The sequence below is a fragment of the Gossypium hirsutum genome, chromosome A03 (assembly GCF_007990345.1).
Source record: "Gossypium hirsutum isolate 1008001.06 chromosome A03, Gossypium_hirsutum_v2.1, whole genome shotgun sequence".
Classification (NCBI taxonomy): Eukaryota; Viridiplantae; Streptophyta; class Magnoliopsida; order Malvales; family Malvaceae; genus Gossypium; species Gossypium hirsutum.
The window spans coordinates 56,325,007-56,347,184 of NC_053426.1; the positions used below are offsets into that span (position 1 = coordinate 56,325,007).

General features: G+C 31.0%; 1 long non-coding RNA gene across 1 annotated transcript; it reads left to right on the plus strand.

Moving 5' to 3' along the window:
* The first annotated feature begins 2,206 nt into the window (after window positions 1–2,206).
* Window positions 2,207–4,705, plus strand: LOC121219419 (uncharacterized). The gene is made up of 2 exons (XR_005916139.1): window positions 2,207–2,531; window positions 4,371–4,705. It is a non-coding gene; the product is annotated as an uncharacterized lncRNA (long non-coding RNA).
* The last annotated feature ends 17,473 nt before the right edge of the window (window positions 4,706–22,178 follow it).

Sequence of the window (22,178 nt, forward strand, 5' to 3'; positions counted from 1 at the left end):
TCACCCCTTTCTCTCCTAGTTAGACTAGGATTTTGTTTTTCAATTGAAATAGGCTTCTACTAATTCAACAATGTTTTCACCTTTTCTCCCTATAAATAGATAGCTCCGGTAAGTCTAAATACACAACTTTGAGATATTGTTATTCTGCCTGAAAATAATGTGAGAATTATTTTCTAAGTATCATTTTTGTTTTCCTGAATAATAATTTTACGTATTTCTATTGAAGATAAATTTGATTTCTCACTAAAAGTAAATGAAATAATTTCTAGTTCTATGTTTGATTCGAATTCATTCGATATCATACTCAAGGTAGTTCGTGGTACTAGAATAGCAAAGAAGGTCGTTCGGTTGAAAACTGAGAACAACAGTATAGCTGAAAACACAGGTGCGATTTCGAGTAAAGTTTATTTTTACAAATATCACAAACTGTGTTGGTTTTCAAAATTTTAATTTTTCTGTTGTGCAAGAGAATTATTTTCAAACTGATTTTTTTTCCAATAGTTAGTGATTGGTTGAGCCAAACATTAATGCTTGATTTCATGAAAGATGAAATAAACTATTGATCTTAATGATTTGAACTAATGTGTATAAATGTATTATGGTTTTGGCATGATGGGAATATGACAATATAATGAAAAAAAAGGAACAAATGGTATGTGAATTCATGTATATATATTGATGTGAATTGAAAATAAATTGATAATACATAATCACCCTATTAACAATAGTGGATAAAGTTCATGTATAGTTGGCATGCCATAGGATTCGTGTTTGCTTGGTGAGAGCATCTACGGTGCAAGTCCTTTTGGCACTTTGGTGCAATTCATTCTGACACTTCAGTGCAATGTATACTATGGAGTGTTATGGGGGATTGAGGCCTTAAGGCCCAACCAACACATACATGGACATTGTGGAGTGTTAGGGGATTAACCTGCGTACATGCCCTTTATCATGTGTTAAGTTAATAAGGGTTAATAATGAATACAAAATGAAAATGAATGATTCTCATGAAATGAGATCATTATGTCGTAAAGATATATGTTATAACATGTTATGAGATTGAAAGATGATTATGGCATATGAATGCCACTTGACAAAATATTATGCTTCATTATGACATGAGTTAATATTAAGAATTGATCAAATAGATACCTCTGAAAGAGTTGAATTGAAATGATATGATATATTGAAAAGTAGATAGTTAAGGAAATAAAATGCAGTAAAATAGTTTGGTTTAGAATAATGAGTTGGTATATATCGTGTCGAATTAAATTGATGCTTAATTTATGATGCTATTGATATGTTTTATTGTTTTATGCTTATATGTTATATTTTATATCATGTTAGTGACACTAAGTATACAACACTCAACATAAGGATTTGTTTGTTTCATGTGTGGGCCTAAAATAAGTTTTTGATGGATTAAAGGGCTCATAAATCATTCAAGACTTAATGCTTCAGCTCATACCAAGTTTGTGTTCTTTTTTTCTTAAATGGTTAAAGACATTTCCCTAGGTTGAGTCACTTGGTTAAATGTCATTTTTGAGCTTTTTAATATGTTTTGACACATGTTGAACTTATAAGTGTCCTAATTTGTGTTTGATGTTTAGTTTTGATAGCTAAATGTATGTTTTAGCTTACCTGATATTCCACCTATCTATATAATAATAGGATGCATTGGATGCCATGTTTTTAAGTTGATTTAAGGTGTTTTGTTAAGTTAAATATGTGAGTATTAGTATGAGATGATGTTATGACAGCTGATGTAACATTTGGATATGAATTATATGCTTGAAATGATGTATTTTTTACAATTTGACATGCAGGTCTCAGGGCACTACTACCATGTCTCAAGAAATTATGAACGAAAATGACTAATTCGTACATTTCTAGGTTTAGGTCTTGAGACATGTTGACCATGTTTTAAGACATATATTTTCATATCTCGAGAGAAGTGATGCTTTGTCTCGAGACAGGTAAACATCAAACTTAAAATAGTTTTGTTCTATTCAAGGTCTTGAGAGAAGAATCTTTGTCTAGAGATATTTAAAATCAAAACTAACAACATGTTAGGTTGATTGTAATGGTAATACATTACAGCATAATTCAGTGGGCCCATCACCAAACCATTGTTTGGTTGGCTGTAATAATTGTTACAACCATATTCGTTAAGGATTATTCAGCGTGAAAATGCATCAAACTGTTCTGTGCTCTCCCCACTAAATGGTGATTCAAGGAATGTGTGGAATAGAAAATTAGAGAAAGGTTTCAATTTTACCGTCACCATTCTCCTTTCTTTCTCACAATGTGAAATCCCCAACTCATATCTTCTCTTTCTCACACCTGAAATCCCCAATCCCCAACTGATATTTTTTTTCATTCTTCTTCCCTCCACAACTGTAAACTTCATTTCTTCTTCACTTAATTTAAAATTTTCTTTTTAATCTCATTTCCCCTAACCTAATAGCTTAATCTATTGAAAAAAAAGAAGTGAAGCATTTTTGGAGTCTTCTCGTAGGATCTAAGATCTGGTAAGTTTTAATTCTAACTATCTATTTTTCAATGTTTCTTTACATGTTTTTCAATTAATATCTATTTTTCAATGTTTCTTTTTCAATTGTAAAACTTACCCTTGTTCAAGTAATTTGGCTTTCCAAAAAGAGCATTAGGATTCCATTCTATTTGTATTAGATTGAAAAAACTTACCCTTCTTTGATATTTGGGCTTTTTGTCTTACTGTTTTCTCCAACACTTCCAGTAAAACTTTCTTTCTCTATTTTCTTCATTTTCTTAAATATTTCCTTTTTGATGTTTGGTTTTCTGTGAATTTGATGATACATTTTTAGAAAAGATCACTAACTCCGACAATAACTAATCATTTTAATTTTTAAACAAAAGGAAGAAACTTTATTTTCATAAGCCATAGAGAGACAATGTGCTGTTCTTGTGTGCGTGCCTAGTGTTTGTTTATCTGTTTAAGGTAGATAAAGGTAGCTTTAAATACCCAGATTAAAAATTTTGAGAAAAAAAGTGTAATTTTGGGATCCCAATGCTTAGAGATTTTAATGATTCTTATAAGGAAAAATGGGAAAAAAATTAGTTAATGCGCCAATTTGGTATTTAGTTGAAATTAATGGAATATGTTTGCTTCTTTGAATCTATTATCTAAGACTTTCTAGTTCTTTCTTCTAGAGGTGTATTAGATTTTTTGGTTTTTTATTCGATTTATCATTTTATTTGCACTGAATTTTAGATTCTTACTTGATAGTCCAATGCTGATTATGGATCTTACTTGAAATTTGTCTTGGTTGATAAGAAGGAATGAGGGTTGAGGAGAGTGTAAGATTCATATTTGTACCTTATTCAAAGTAGCAAAACCAATAATGATATGGATTTGAAATGTATTAGTTTATGAAAATGTGGACAAATCTAGAATTATAAAGGAATGGTGGATGAATTTGGTAAGAGTGCAATGGATTTCAATGGTGCCATTGTCCAAGAAAGATTTTGGATGTATGAAATGGAGTAAACAAACATAAAAGAGATTTGGGGTATCTGAGAGTTTATTTGTAGCTTCAACTATGGTTCTTCTAAGTGCATGTACTATGTTGGTAGTAAAGGGGTAACTAGTGGTTTCAAAAAAGGAAATTTAATGATGAGGGTGCAAAGTTTGATTCAAGTTTGAACACATGGTGGAACTATTAAATCATAGATCTTTAAAAGGAATTGGTTTGGTTTGCTCATAGATAGTCCAAAAGTAGAGGTGATAATTAATTTGGCATGAAGTGCAAATTTGTTGTTTTTAGTTACTTTTCAAGTTTTCATAACATGCTAGTTTTTTGTTTCTTTCTTTCACAAGGCTTTCAGTTTGCTGCAAGGATTAAGTCATTATGTATGTGTTTTATAATCGTAAGTATGTTTATCTCGTCTAAGACTAGACAAGTTTATTGTGATCTTTAGATGTTTGTTGGATCTAAGACTAAATTGATTAAACAATTAACATTATCTTCCTGTGCATCTTTCTATTACCACAGATTTATGTTTAATGTTTAAAGCTTACACCATGTTTAATGTTTCCTATACTATCAACTATTGTCAAATCTTAGCTCAAATTAGTTCTCTGATCTCTTTCTTTCTTAGCTCAAATCATTTTCCCTTATCTCCATTTCACTTAAAAAAGTTCATGTACTATTGATTTCCTGATCTACCTCCTTTATTAGCATTATGGATAAATTTATCATTTTATCTTAATTTCTAGAAATAGTTGTCTCATGTTCAAATATATATCATATATTCTTGTCCTACTCTATATGGTAATATATTTATATTCTTCATATATATAATTAGTTTCTTTTTTAATTGATTTGCAGAGTTGTGGTGGTAGAAATAGGCAGTAAAAAATTGGTTTTGAAAACAATTCCATCAATAGTGCAAGTGAGCCTTAATTTGAGCCAAGAAACAACTCAATATTTCTTACATATTTTGGAAATCTGCACCATTATCACCCCTTCAATGAATTGGTACCAATCTTGACATCGATCATGGAGTGTGATCAACACATTCATGTTTCTGCCATTTGTGGGGTATAAGTTTGAAATTGTATTGTAATAAAAATGTAATCTATGGAGTAAAGTGGTTCAAGAATTGACCCTTGTCAAATTTGAATATAAAAATTAATGGAATATTGTGTAATTTTATCCTTTTACACTTTTGTTTTTCTTTGTGACCTTTTCCAACATTCTCCTTGCATTTGATTCAATGGAAAAGTGAAAAATGACAAGAAATAGAATGACCCAAATTTGAAAATCAAATAGTCATGTACCTAAAATAATAATAATATTAAGAATGCTAATAAATTATATAATATTTTATTAAATTGTATTAATAATTGTGTTAAAATATGATTAAATTATTTATTATGATTTTTATTAATTCATATAATTATATTAAGAATATTATTAAATTATATATTATTTTATTAAATTATATTTAATAATAATTATGTTAAAATATGATGAAATTATTTACTTTTTTTATTAAATTATATTTAATAATAATATTATTAAAATTTAATAACAATAACAATAATAATCTACCTAAAAAAAATTCTACTAAGGGTATTTTGGTCATTTAAATCTTTTTCCTTATGTATATACAACATCTATTCCATCCAACCAAACACAAATACTATTACGACTCTATTCAATTCTATTGAACCAAACAATTTAATTACTGATTACATCTCTATTCCATTACATTTCTATTTCATTATAGTCTTTTTGCATTCACCCCAACCAAACGAGGTGTAAGAGTCTAAAACAGGGGAGCTATGTCTCGAGGCATATTAACATCAAAGCAAATTAAGAATACATGGGTAGCAAGTCTCAAGACATGGTTTCATTGTTCCGAGACACATTGTTCAATTTTTGATAGATTGAGTTTGGATTTGAGTCTCAACTCTCTTTTTCCAAACTAGACATGTTAAATGAAGTTGATAGACGTCTATAATGTGTAATTATGATTATGAATGAGGGTTATTATGAAATACATGATAGTTACATGTTAAAATTTTTGAAATTGCATCGAGTTAGTCTGAGTTGCTCTGGTGACATAATGTGACATCTCATATTCAAATCTAATGACTGGATCAGGTGTGGGGTGTCATAGTGTAACTTGTAAGATCCTACAATGTTGGCAATAACATTAAAAAAATTCCTATGTTGTGAACAATGAGTGCAATCTGGCAATGCATCATTGCTACCTAAATTACAGAAAGTTGTGGTTTATCGTAACCTTTTTGTGATAATATCATTGTATGGTATATCCTTTTATTCTTGATAACTAGAATGAACACAAGTCATGGAACAATCACACTTTTATATTCAAACCTTTTTATTTCTTGAATCTCGAGTAGCCTAAGATAAACAAATGAGTATGATATTTCATATTAACTCATTTGAGCACGACCATGCATTTCTAGTCCTATATGATCTAGGGCTCGAGATATCACTCCCATTATGTGGAAGGAGAAAATCCTATCTTGATCAATCATATCCCATTACATAGATTGTGGCATACCCAACATCAATCTTTATAGTACAACCATGTATGGAAGACGTTCGACTGTATAAAAGAATATGACTCATAATGTTGAAACCATAGTGATCTAAACTCTGAAGATCATATCTATAATTATCACTATGAGAATTGTTGTGACTACTACATAATAATCCAAGAAGCATTCTCATGGTGAGTCGATCCAATATATCGTTCTCAAACATATACTTATGTGTTGACTTGATGTTGCATATCCATAACACCACTTGTCATCAATAAAGCGCATATTAGTCTCAATGCATTATTGTTGTCCAAGCCCACAATAATACTTGACTAAGTACATTTAAGAATAAATAATATTAGTCTTAGGAGTTTATTTAACACGAAAATGAAAACTAAAAATAATCATGACTATGTCTTTATTAATAAACTAAGTAAACAAGTATGTTTTTATAATCACCATATAATTGGTCTTTGAGCATACTCCTATATTTTTTGAGAGGAAATCAACACATGTAGAATGGGTCTTTAATGCTCATTGGAAATTTAAGAACAAAAAATCTAATGTGAAATTGCATGTGTTTGGAGAAGAAGCACATAAGGTAACTTATTTTTTAGACCATTCCCACTCTTGTAAAGCCGATCCCCTAAAGATTTGTAAGTATTAATTAGGTTAGATAAATGGGTACTTATCATTTACTTGATTATTACCCTAAGGTTGTCACCCAAGGTTTGCCAATGAAGTGGGTATGATACTCTATTTCATGTTACTTGTAGTTACAAATTTTGCCCTTCTTGTATGCATGTTGTTTTTTCCATGTAACTAAACATTTAAGGCAATATTTGTGTAATACTAAAGTTGGGGACTTTCACAACTCCAATTACTTTGGTAGGAGTATTTGAAGATGTTGAAGAATCTGAAGGTTTGGATGTTGCATGTTGAATTTTGCAATGCCTTAGTGAACGATGTCGAAAAAGAAATTTTTGCTATAAGGCGAGCTGAATAAAGGAGTTGTCACAAGGTTTTAGCCCAAGGTAAAAAAAAAGGGGAGGCATTATTTTTAATGAAGGATTGTATCCAGTCCATCTGAGACATACTTAGACCTTGATGCCTAAGGTATTCACTTAAAAAAACTACATTGAATATAAGTTAATCTTGCTTGCAATCATTTTGTTTCCTTGGAGTGAAGGTATGGAGAGTTTTGTTGCACCAATTATCTATAACATTTCTATGAAAAAAAGGGAAAAAGACCCTTAGGATAATCTTTTGGAAAGATGTCTGACAAAAAATTTCCCCACCTGCCAAGTGTTGAACCTATCCATGTGTCTAAAGATTCTCCTCATGTTTCTGCTTCTCCATTAAAGTTTGTTATTCCTAATATTGCTACCTCCACTCTTGTCGAATGGACATTAAAGTATTGTTCTGTAAATGAGCTTGAGAAGGACATAAATTATATTCTCTAAGTATCAAAGATGACTACTCATTATTGATGCAAACTTACTTTTGGTCTACCTTTTGCTAGTCATATGCTTCTACCCATATGTTTGTAACACATCGATAACTGACTCGATCGTCAGGTCCAAGATTCAAGGTGTCACATTTATTTCCGGAGCAACTACGATCAACTACATTCAATTTATACTATTAAATGATCAATGTCAATCCAATCATGCGTACAATACAATATACAACCATTTCTAGGTATTATACGAGCTTACAAAAGCTCTAAAACTAACCCAAGGTCAAAATAGGACTAACTTGTAAATATTCTAAAACATCAGGTTGATGTCGGGGGGTTTCTCATTGTGACACCACATATTGAGGAGGCCTCATCTCAACATTCAATACTCCATGTCACCCCGTGGCATGGCAACCTGGTCTCGTCATGGCGACAAACATTCGACGTTGCGGCGTGACATACTATTTTTGCAAATTTTCTAAGTGAAACATTCACCTACAGTTTTCAATCGACTTACATACATATTCATACCATACTTTCAGCCGGATTATATAATTCACATGAATCATAATACCCTAATCAACTATACACCAATGCCAAATTACATATAAGTTCATTAATTAGTCTAATTCATTCAAGATTTCACACATACATACTTATCCACAAGTACCATAGGCAATTACATATTTTATACATTTTTAAACCATATAACAAACTCATATACATTTTGCATCCATATGACTAAATCCATTTACCAAATTTCTAATTCAATGTTCTAAAAAACATAGTATTATACAAAAACTGAGTCAATCTAGGTACATGTTGTATAACCAACAAAATAAACTATACAAACATTGTTGAGTTAGGGATCTTTGTTTGAATGCTGAATTCAATGCATGGGACCTCGATATGAATCTAACCCATGCACAAAAAACAAATCGTACGCTGAGCGATAAATTTGAGTAGTATTTCCATGGTTTAAGTGAAAGCATTACAAGTTTATATCAAGTGTATACATCCAATTCAATTACCATTAACAACTAATTCATACATAATTCATGCTAATCCTTAATCGCATAACAACATCTATATGCCACAAAGTGCACCTATTATACCAAATTTTTAACATTGTCACCTAAATCAGTTTATTGTATTAACCCCCAAGTTCTAAGGGAATCACACAGTTACAAAATACTTATTCCACTCAAGGCGAAGCCTCAAAAACTACCTCTTTCTATGTGCGTGACTAACATTAAATCCTCAATTCTACAGGATCTAGCTTGGTTCCTCCTCGAGTTTCTTATTTTGTGGATCTTGCAACTATAGGTCAAAAACTTTGTAAGTTCGAATGAACTCAGTGAGCCTCTAATTTACAAATAATTAATCCTTATCTTACAAGGGTTTAAATAGATAGACCTAGATATAAATAACTCATTGATTGTTCTGAATAACTTCTTTTAAACCTGTCGTAGTGGACTTAATCTTATTTCCAATCCTATCCATTGATAGATAGATCATTGAGAAATTACCTTTTGATCATTCCATCGGCTTTCGATCAACCTTGACAGTTCCTCTGATATGAAAATTCACACGTTTGGTGTGAAAATAATTTCTAGTTTCCAAGGTTTAAGTTAAAGTATTACAAGTTTACAAAAAAAAAATCATACGCTGAGCGATAAAGCTTAGCGATCCTTTATTTACTCTCTTTTTAACTTACTTATACACCAAACACTACTGGTGTGAAAATTCACACGTTTGATTCCTATCGGGTTACCATCTTTATGCTTCTCCGGCTTCTATGTTACTATTTTAACAAACTATTTCCCTTTCTACTTTCTTTTTCCTTGTTCAATTGATTTCCTGATAGTTCATTGGCTCACTACCATTTGCCATTACTTACCTTTTCTTCTAACCCTTATTCCTTAGTTGTGGGATTTCCCACAATTACTGTCTTGATTTTCCACCCGTGTTTATTGTCCCAACAGACTTTTTATGCTACCATAGCCGAGCCATGGTCTTCCACGATATACCCTTATGTTTAATGTCCCGGTGGACTCTATAGGTTGCCATAGTCTAACTATGGTCATACACTATAGAATCCCCATTTTAGTGTCTCAGTGGATTTTGTATGATGTCGTATCATCTTTCAGATATGGTCTTACACAATATAACACCGTGTTTATTGTCTTAACGATCTGTCAAAGAATGTCATTGTAACACCCCAAACCCGGTCCAGACGTTATGGCCGGATCCGACATGCCACATCGAAGCGTTCAAAACATTTTATATTGTTGATCCAGAAAAACCTACTTAGTGTTTTGAAAGATAATTTCATTATAGGTTAAAGTGAATGGAAGCTATGCACCAGGTAGGAAACCGGAAAAGAGGAGGTGAGTCTATCGGACTACTTAAGTACCAAGCTCCCTTCGGATCCAATCCTAGACATGCACACCGTCATTGCCACACCTTAACGTCATGTATATTTCTAGGAAACCGATTTGATTAAGTCATTTTTAGGAAAAGTGATTAATTTTGGAAAATACTTTCATTGCGGAAGCTTTGCTTGTTGTCGTGTTATTTTGAAATCATTTGTTTTTTTTTTTGAAAACGCGCCCTAAAGCTATCCAATTTCAACTGTTAAAATAAGTAATACCTATCTTAGTAATACATATTAAAACCATCAAAAATAATTAAGCGGCCTTATTACATTTAAAAACCCAAAACTTCAAACGTAAATAAAAGGATGTCCAGTTCACCAGAAGAAAATCAAACTTTCAGAACGGGTGGCCACTCCGAATTCCTTCACAGCTCCAAGCCCACTATGGTTGGCGATACCTGCGTGGATGAAAATAAAAAGGGTGAGTTTGGGGAAACTCAGTGTGTAAGGAAAATCCATTCAAAGCCCAAGTCAGCTCAAGCCTATTGGACCTAAGTCCATTCGGGTAACAGTGGTACTAGACCAGAGCCCTTTTCAGATTACAATAAACTGGGCCTTAGCCCCTTATTCAGATAACAGTATGGCCCATAGGCCCATTTCAAAATACATGCAACATCAATAACATATGCAAGCCCATTTGGGGAGACTACTCAACCCACCAATCACTACACTCCATGTAACGCCCCGCACCTGAGACCATCGCCGGAGTCAAACACGAGGTGTTAACAGACTTAATTCATTACTTAAACAGCTCAAACAATTTATTTTTAAAATTTCCAGTTAAACTAGCAATCTGCGTCACAGTCGCTTAAAAATTCATATCTCGAGTTACGAAACTCGAAATCCAATTTTGTCAATTTTACCTGAAAATAGACTCATTTATATATTTACTAATTTTTTTATAGAATTTTTGGTCGAGCCAATTAGTACATTTTATTAGTTAAAGTCTCCCCTGTTACAGGGTTCGACTGCTCTGACCTCTGTGTATTACGAATCAGATATCTCTGTGTACAGAATTTCAATGACTATGAAGTTTGTTTCTCTTAAAACTAGACTTAATAAGGAATCTGTACATATAAAGAATGACTTCTAATTATATTTGTACAATTTATGATAAATTTTTAAAGTCAAAACAGGGGATCCAGAAATCACTCTAGCCCTGTTTCACAAAAATTCAAATATCTCATATATAATTCATATACATGTTTTGTTCAATCCATATGAAAATAAACTCATTAAGCTTCAATTTAATAACATACTCATCATTTAATTCCATTTCTACTATTTTTAGTGATTTTTCAAATTTACATCACTGCTGCTGTTAGAATCTATTTTATGGTAAATTTTACCTATTTCATGGTTTCCATGGATTAGCTAGCAATTTGACATACATAACACCAAATATGATCATGATTAGCCATTCCAATGGCTAATCATTACCAAGCATTTCCATAACACTCAATAACCATATCATAAGACCATATATACAAAATGGTTATAATGCTATACATGCCATACTCAAAATATACAAGCCATTATGCCAAGATGGTATACAGATAGTGTGAGCGAACCTCCGACCGTTCCTGATTTCCGAGCTAGCTTGTCAAAACTACAAGGAATGAAAAGGATGGAGTAAGCATAAACGCTTAGTAAGTTCACATGCAAATAGCAAGTAACATAACCATATAAGCGAACATAAAACATCATTTGCATAATCATCACCAAGACATTCATATCATATTTTCATTTATCATCTTACCATATTATTGTTATATCGATTTTTCAACCCGAGGGTTAAGTACATACCTGTTCAAAGTATCCATTTCACAACACTCACCAATACGTCCCTTTCATCTCTAGTATTCCTCCATTTGAGTAGAACTTTACCCGTTGAACATATCGGAATATAATTCGGATACATGGAAAGTTTGCACATAAGTGCCACATATGTAGCCAAGCTACCATGTAACCCGCCCATAAGCGAACTCGGACTCAAATCAATGAGCTCAGGCGTTCACATCCACAAGTGAACTCAGACTCAACTCAGCGAGCTCGGATGCCTAGTTACATCTCTCGAACTCGAACTCAACTCAACGAGTTCGGACATTCGCATCCATAAGTGAACTCGGACTCAACTCAACGAGTTCGGATGCCCAAATATCCTAGTGACATGTCACTTGTATCCTAATCCATTCCTAAGGTTCAACGGGACCTTTTTCCCAATCATGTGTCTCAACCATCTTCTGCGGAATGCCGATACCGATACTCGGTAGTATTTCACATTTTCCAAGTATATCACACAATATGACATATTATCAAACAATTATCACGAGTATAATATTTCATAATAATTATCATATCATTTAAATAACATAAAAACATTTAAAATAATAACTATGTTACCAACATTTACATATGAACTTACCTCGTATGCGAAAATGGCTACTTTTACCATTTCGTCCACAACTTGGTATTTTTCCATTTTAGCCCGAATTTTAGTTTTCCTTGCTCTATCATTTAAAATATAGTCTAATTAGGACTCACATTATTCAAATTGACCCAAAATCATATTTTGGAAAAATTACAGTTTTGCCCCTAAACTTTTTCATATTTACACTTTTTCCCCAAAGCTCGTAAATTAAACTTCAGCCTATTTTCTTATATTTTATGACATGCTGATCATTTTTCCCTTCTATGGAAACATCAAATTCTCACTCTAACATGTACTTATGACTATTAGGTATTTTTACCGATTAAGCCCTTTTGCTCGTTTTCACTTAAAACCGAGTAGCACAAGTTGTCTAACATAATTTAAAACCTCATATTCTATCATAAAACACCAAAATACACAAATTTCACCTATGGGTATTTTTCCAAATATAAAACCTAGGTTAAATTATTGCTAGAATAAGCTAAATTAAGTTACCGGGATTCTAAAAATGTAAAAATCATTAAAAACGAGGCTAGAACGGACTTACAATCGAGCTTGGAAGCTTGAAAAACCCTAGCCATGGTTTCTCCTTGCTATATTCGGCCATGGGGTTGAAGATGAGCAAAATTGGCTTTTAATTTTGTATTTTAATTCATTTTACCCCTAAATGACCAAAATGCCCTTACTACTAAACTTTCCAAAAATTCCATCCATGTCCAATTTTTGTCCATAGACTTATAAATTGGTAAAATTTCTATTTAAGACCTCCTAATTAATATTTCAAAACAATTTCATACTAGAAACTTCTAGAATGCAAGTTTTGCAAATTATTCGATTTAGTCCCTAATTTCAATTTAAGCACTTTATGCATAAAATTTCTTCACGAAATTTTCACACAATCATGAAATCATATCATAGACCTTAAAATAATCATAAAATAATTATTTCTATCTCGAGTTTTGTGGTCACGAAACCACTATTTCGACTAGGCCCAAAATCAGGATATTACACTCCACCCGTACCAGCCTTACACTCCATGTGGGGAATAGCTTAACCCACCCAGCCCAACACTCCACAGTTGCAGCCTTGCTGCTCAGTTAACAGTAAATTGAGGCAAAGCCTCCAGTACGTGGACAAGCCACTTTCAGTACTTCATCCGTCAATATCTCAATCCCATGCATCAGATAATAACAACATGGCATGCAGTAAACAACAACAGTCAAACATGCATTTAGGTCAATTTAACCCTAGGGGTATTCGGTAATTTATCTATTAGGGGTAAAACTGTAAATTTTCCACTTTTAAAGGTATTTCAGTAATTTATCTATTTTAGGGTTTTTCATGCATATTCATACTTTTCACGTACTAACAGAATCACGTACCGAGAGTTCTTACCGAATTGGGCCCGTTGGCCCATCATTCCAATTTTGGCCCATTAAGCCCAAAAATATCGACGGTAAAACTTTAGGCTATGATGAACAAAGATGGACAAAACTTTGTTCTTTTCACCCCTTTTTTTTAATAAAATTTCATATTTCATCCGTTTAATTCTTTAATACAAAAGACATGAAATTTCCATCATGGAACATTTACCTAACCCATTATCATGAAACATTTACCTAACCCATTATCATGGAACATTTATCTAACCCATTATCAATTTGTATCAATTTGTACCATAAATTATGGATATCAAGTGCACATTTTGTCTACAACAACATTATGACCAGCCACTACATGTAAAATGGGAGGTTTGTCATGCAAATCCTCCTATTTTGCACTCCTATTTATTTGGCCACTTCAATTTAGCCTATAGCATTTTCAAACATTTTCACATAGGTCCTATTTCATAATTTCACCCCCTTTTTCTTATGGAACAAAAATTAACTAAAATTGTCGGGTTCTATCTTAATCTTGGGCCTTCTAGAGGCCCACTAACATAATTAAACCTATGCCAACATTCACAGAATTCCCGAAAATTGGGGCGTTACAGTCATAGCGTCTTTCAGCCATGTTCTTAGTCCTATTTATTGTTCTGGCACGCTTTCATATGATGTCATAGCATCTTTTAGGTATGGTCTTACTAATTCTTATAATGATGCCATAGCATCTTTCAACTATGGTCTTACTCATTTTAATCATGATGTCATAATATCTTTTAGCTATGGTCTTACTCATTTTAGGAATATAGCCTCTAATCGGACCCATAGCCTAGCCATGATCTTTCTTACTTACTTCTCCCATTGCTTTGTATCCATTCCTCCATTTCATCGTTCCTAACCTTAATGCTCGAACACGATCATGTCCCCTATGCAAGGCTTGGAGCTTCGCTCATCACGAGTACACACCAACACTGTATGGCGATATCTAATGGAATCACCCATTATTCTCATTCCTAACTTTGACTTATCCCGATGAAGACCTCCTTTTCATATTGTATATACAATACATGCATGTATAAATAAAACATCATGGGATCATGCATAATAAACTTGAATGGAAAGTACTAATATACCATACGAAAATCAACAAAGATCACTTATCTTTCCAGAATTGTAGTACAGAAACTCACCTGGTGCTTCATTGCCTCCCCATCTTAGCTTTTCTGAACACTAAAGCTTCTGTTTTCCTAATAGCAGCTTACTGGATTCTCTATTTTCCCACTCGAACCTCTTGATCATTGCCCCATGCAGAACTTCCCTAGCTTTTTCTCCTTCGAAGTAACCAAAAAAGAAGATAAAGAAGAGGAGAGAATGAAACAGAACTAGGAAAAATCCCTCTAAGGATTCATTTTCTTAGCTATTTATAATCAATCATGCATGGTCTCCCACCATATAACAACCATTCATTCGCGATCATTTTGTCCCCCACTTAAAGATCGATTGGTTCAAATTCAATTGAAACGTGAATTGAATTTTAACCTTTTCCATTTGTTTCTAACTTTACCTGATTTCCAAATACAGGCCGCTATCTTATGATTTCTTTCAATTTAACCCTTAAATTATCTTTGGTTTCCAGGTTTAAAGGATTTTGGGTGTGACAAAATGAATTATCTATGTATTACTTCAAGGACAAGCTAGTTGATCATACCATACCAATACCATTAATGTTCATATTCCTATTCAATTTAACAAATTCAATCTAATCCGCATTTCAATTTTGAACCGAATCAATTATTCTGTATCTTACCATATCGACTCTTAGGCTCGTTAACCGGTTTACATGATCTTTCACATGCTATCGATAATCAAATATCATATATAAATGCTTGTAATTCAACTTTATAATATTTAATCATTTTTCAAATATCAATCAACCAATATATCGAAGGAAAATGTGCCCAGCGCTCATTGACATACAGCCGAAGTAACCTATACTCAATCTATCCTATGGCATGCCAACTATATCCAACTCTACCCAAATAGTTAGTAGGGTAATCACATATCCAATTTAATATAACTCAATTTACATTTCATCATTTTCAATTTAATAACCAATTCATCATTTCATTACATAACATGTTTCATCCCAATTCAAAGCCAATTTCATATTTTCATCAACTTAAACTATTTTCTATTTTTTTCTATTCAATTTAGTTCTCTATTTCGATAACTAATCTCAATCATAACAATTCAATTCAAATAATCATTTTTTAACTCACCTCAATACCATACTATGCAAAACAATATAAATATGCAACAATTATAGTGGTTCGAGTCATAGAAATACAAACTGAAGACTCAAGTTCCGTCGACTCTCACATTTCCTTTCCCTCTCAACGACCCTACGTCATCTTTAGCTACAAATAATAATCCAACAACACACAACATCAAATTCTAGATCAAATCACATTCAATTAAAAAGTCACACATATTTTACAATTTATTCAATTGAGTCCCGAAACCCAAGACAAGCATAACTTTCAATTTAGACCCTTAGACTAAAATCTGATTTCACATATATTCATTAGGGACATTATATTTTATATTCCTACCAAAATTTTATAATAGTTTTAAATTTTATTCAATTTGGTCCCTAATGCGTGAAACTAACAATTAAACTTTACAATTAAGTCCTTTTATTAAACTAAGCTTAATTTCTACCAATTTAACACCTAAATCATTCAATTCTCAACAATGGCATCTTATGAAAACTTCACCAATTGATCAAATTAATCCTTGGGTTAGCTTAATCAAACTCCTAAGATAAAAAAAATCTATAAAAATCAAAGAAAAATGGCTAGGGACTTACTTGAATTAAGGACCAAAAGCTTTAAAAACCTAAAATGGCATCAAGCTTCTTCTTCTTTTCTCGTAGCCAATTGGAGAAAATGAATTTTGTCTCTCCATCCACCAAATTCTCATTTTTATACTTAGATTATAACTTAATTAACTTTAATAAATCATGTTTTAGATATCATTAATCTTAATTAATTTATTTAATCAATAATCATTATTACCGTACACTAGAGAATATTTAATTTCCTTTGGATAATTGTAATTTATAACCCAATCCAATTCCTAATTAAAAATCTATAGCAATTAGAGTTTTACAATTTAGTCCCTAGGCCTCAATTAAACACAATTTTCACCAAATTGACTATCCAAATTTCAATTCATCTAAATATTAACTCTGTAAATATTCTTATTTAATATTTATAGTCTAAATTTATGGAAACAAGATCCCAAAACCGTATTTTTGATACCATTGGCAACTTAATCATTACAATGTTAGTCTAACAATAATTGTCTCTATGCAACTAGTGTGTATTTCGATCACCTTGACATGGTAACGAATGAGAAATAAGGTTTAAAGAAAAAAATTTGGCTGCTAAAAGTGAACTAGGGGTTTCCAAACAACATCTACACAAGGAGAGTCGCGCAACCCAAGATAAGTTAGATTTTTATATCAATAGCAAGGATAATAAACTAGAATTGCTGGAGGGGAAGAAGAGGTCATTGATTGAGGAGCTGGGAAAGTGAAGAAAGAGTTGCCTACGAGTAAGCATAGAAAAAAGATCTTGTGGATAAGATTGTCAACATTGAATAGAGCTACCTATTGGATCTGGTGTCCTAAATATAGTATTTTCGTCAATGTACACTTGTAATTTTTTCGAACAGTTTGGTTAATAAAATTATTCATGAATTACATTAATTCTTTGTATATCTTCCTCACATGGTTTTTGCATGCAAAGCAAAATGGAAGAAAATGATTCTCAATGGTTGTCTAATGTTTAAACTAATACTAAGTTACGTGGTTGGATCATAATATGAAAAAATAACTTATATTAGTAGACAAACCTAAACATGTTCTTAGTCTAATTGAAAATGGGAAAATCAATTGAAAGACTAATATGTCGTTTATCGAGTCCAGTTGCAGAGATGTTTTGTCTTGGGTATCGAAGCAGATGACTCTTAAAAGATAGAGACATAGATGTGACAGACTGGATTGATAGTACATCAAAATGGACCCTAAAAGAATAGATCCTAAATCTATTTATAGATTTATTCACTTATGATGTTCATAGTGTGGCATATCTAAATCTTGAGTGGATGACGGATTATGTATACTTAACTCGTATACTTTGATGTAAGTGAAAGCCTAAGTTCAAATGGATAAGGAGCTGGAAACTGGTGCGTCGGGTGTACGAATTTTACAATATGTAGTGTCATTCAAAACAGTGGAATTCATAGCTCGAGACATGGGTAAATGATATCCTCTCATTGGCATTACATGGTGATGGAAACTAAACATGACCACAGGTCGCTCGTATTTGTGATGGATGACTTATGAAAAGGTCATTGGACAAGCACTAATCGAGTTGCTTTCATAATGATATGTCGTTGGTATACAGACATGATTTTGAGACTTACTTACAATAGAAGATCTAATACAATCCCAATAAATTAGGAATTCCATCAATACAAAAACAACATAATAACATACACGACAAATATGGACTCTTAGCAGTTCAACATCATAATCACGATCCAATCTAAAGTCCATAACCCAATGAATTGCTTTGAGGAATTTCCATCCAAATCAATTACCAATATTCAAATTCCCTAGCAACATGATCTTCTATAATGGGCTAGATTTTTGTTGATTTTAGTACCCCAAGTGTAATATATTTCTTTTGTATACTTTTATTTTTCAAACAAATTGGTTCAATAATAACATCCATTAATTACATTAACACTCTTTGTATATTGTCCTCAATGTTTTTGCATGTAAATCAAAATGAAAGCAAATATTAGCTCACTGGTTATCTAATATTTAACTAATACTAAGCAGTGTTACGTGGTCAGATCGTAATAGAGAAAGACAACTTGTATTACTAGATGAACCTAAACATTTCTTTAGTCTAATAAAAATAAGGAATCTGATTGAAAGACTAATGTCGTCTATCAAGTCCAATTGGGGAGATACTTTATCTTGAGCATCAGAGCAGGTGACTCTAAAAGATAGAGACATAGATGTGGTTGATGAGACTAACAGTATATTGGACAAGACCCAAGTAGAATAGATCCTAGATCCATTTATGAATTTATTCACTTGTGACATTCATAGTGCGACATACCTTAATCCTAAGTGGATAATGGACTATATATGCATGACTCATGTACTTTGATGTAAATAAAAGCTCAAGTTCAAATAGATAATAAACTGAAAGTTGGTGAGTTGGGAATATGAATTCTGCAGTATGTATCATCATTTTCAATACTGAAATCTATAGTCCAACTAATAGGTAAATACATGATAGATGAAATGTAAATGTGGCCACGAGTTATTTGTCTTTGTTATAAATGACTTGATTACTATGTGATAGTAATTGACTTCACATGAAGGAAGATGCAATGGTTACCATAAGATAAAATAGGATCATATTGGGAGAACAAATTTATCCCAAATAGATTGAGGATATCCTATGAGGGTAACACACTTATAACAAGCTCATTGGATGAGTACCAATTGAGTAGTTTTCATAATGGTATATAATTAGGGAGAACTTAGTCAAAATACTATAGTAGAATGACTTCAAAAATAAATAATTTTATAACTAATAAGTGAAAAGCTAGAACGTAATTATAAATTATTTGAGCCTTAAATTATATATATCCAATAGGTCCCTCATCTAGCTTGTTGAAACCAAAAATTAATTGCATGTAGAACCAAATGAACATAAATGAATGGAAATGATGAAGTTAGAGAAATGGACCACATTCACAAATGAATGTGTTTTGTCACTGAGTATAAAAATAACTTGAGAAATAACTTAAGGTTTTCAAATTATTATTTAACTAGTTATAATGAAATAATTGATGTTTAAAAATGGAATTAAACTAATTAGTAATTATGAATTCGTCAGATATGGAAATTAAAAATATTTCCTCTTAGATTCTTTTAGTAAAGTTTCCATGACTTTAATAAAATTAGAATTGGGTTAAGAAAATTATTTAACTAGGAAATTAATTTAGTTAATTTGATTAATTAATTAATATTTATTTTAGAAAATAGAAAATAAATATTGGGTTGGATCAAATTATAAAGTGTTTGACCAAAAGTCCAAGAAACACATATAGTTGGATCCAATATATGAGACCCAATAATACCCCTCATAATATGAATGGGTGACAACCCTAGTAATATTTAGTAGCATACGCCTCCCACCCCTCTCTTAGTTAGTCTAGGAGAGTGTTGTCTATTAAATAAATATTATTTGTGTAGCGACGTAAAAATTTCGCTTTGGTCGCTAGTTGAGGCGATTATTGGAAATTTTAAAACCGACTTTCGATTTTATTAAAAAAAGGGAGTCGCCACCGACCTTTTTTCTAGGTGTGATTGGACACCTAAATAATCATCTTTTTTAGCAAAGAAAATTTATTCTTGAACAGAAATGAAGGCCGAATTTGGGTCTTTGTCAAAATCCAGAGAAAAAGCAGGGTTCGGGAGTCGGTTACGCACGAGGAAGGTATTAGCACCCTCGCGACGTCCAAAATTGGTATCTCGCTAAGCATGTGTTGTCTTAATTTTCAAAAATGCGAGTTCAATATAACATTTAATCATGATCTGATCAAAACATGAGAATTTTTACAATCTCGATTTCTTTTGAGAAGGACGTTCCGTTTTTAACACAAGCCGATTGATATTCACCAAACATAGTGATGAAATCGACGACTTAATGTTAAATCGGTGCGCTACTTTATTTATTGAAATAAAAAAATGAATGAAAATATTTTTAAATAAAAAATAAAAAGAAAACTAATATCGATGTTGAAATAAGATGTGATCTAATAGACTAAATTCGGAACAGGCAAATAATAATAAAATGTTAAGAATATACGAAGCAAATATGTAAAACATTAACAATGTATATGTGATAATAATAAAACAATAGTAGTGCATATGGTATTAAACATGATAATAATAGTAATAATGTAAACATGAAATAGTAGTGAACATATATATATAAAACATATAATACTAGATTAAAAATATATACAATATATATTGAAAACAATAATAATATAATAATTAATAATAACGATATATAAATATATACATATATGTATTAAAATATATACGTAATAATAAGAATAAAAAGTGTATACATAGTGTTAAAAATATGTACATAATATAGCGTTAAAAATACATACATAATATAGTTATTAAAAAATATATACATAAGATAATATGCAAGAAAAAAATATAAATAATATAGTATTAAAGATATATACATAATATATATATAAAAAAATCATATATACATGACATATATATTAGCAACAATAATGATACAAAAAGGAACAACTATAATACAATACATAAATACGTACATATATATATAAATAATAATGGTATTAGAAATATACAATATATAGTATTAGAAATATATACATAAAATAGTATAAAAATATATATAACTAATGATATTAAAATATATACATAATAATATATAAAAAATATAATATTAAAAAAATATATGTACATAACATATAAAAAATATATACATAATATAGTATTAAAATATTTACATAATATATACATATTAGAAATAAAAAACGACTATTAATAATATTACATAAATATATACATATATATATTAAAGATATATACATATAATAAAACATATACTAATATTAATAATAATAATAAGGATAATATAAAAATATATACATGAAATAGTAAAAAAAAATATAACTAATAATACTAAAAATATATACATAATATATATAAAAACATATACGATATATATATATTAAAAATGATAATAATATAAAAAAAACTATTAATACACTACATAAATACGTACATGTATATACATATATAAATATTAAGTGAAAAATCAATACTAGTACTAATAATATTAATAATGAATATAATAATATATATGCATATAATAGTAAAAAAACGAGACATATAAAAAATAACTAAATATAACATAATAATAATAATAATACAAAAATAATAGTGATAACAATAATATATATAACATAAATAATATTTAAAGCTAAATGAAATAGCAAAAATAATATAAAATTCAAGATAAATATGAAAAATAAACGAAAAAAGGACTAAAATTGGACTAAAATCGAAGTTTTGGGGCAAATTTAAAATAAAATATAAAAAGGGGACCCATTTGAATGCCCATGCAACTGCGGAGGGCCAAAAAACAATTTACCTGAGCCCTTAAAACAACGTCGCTGAAGGGAGGACCAAATCGCAAAATGCGATAAATTTCAGGGCCAATTTAAAAGAAATAAAAACTTGATTGCAAAATATAGAAAAAGCG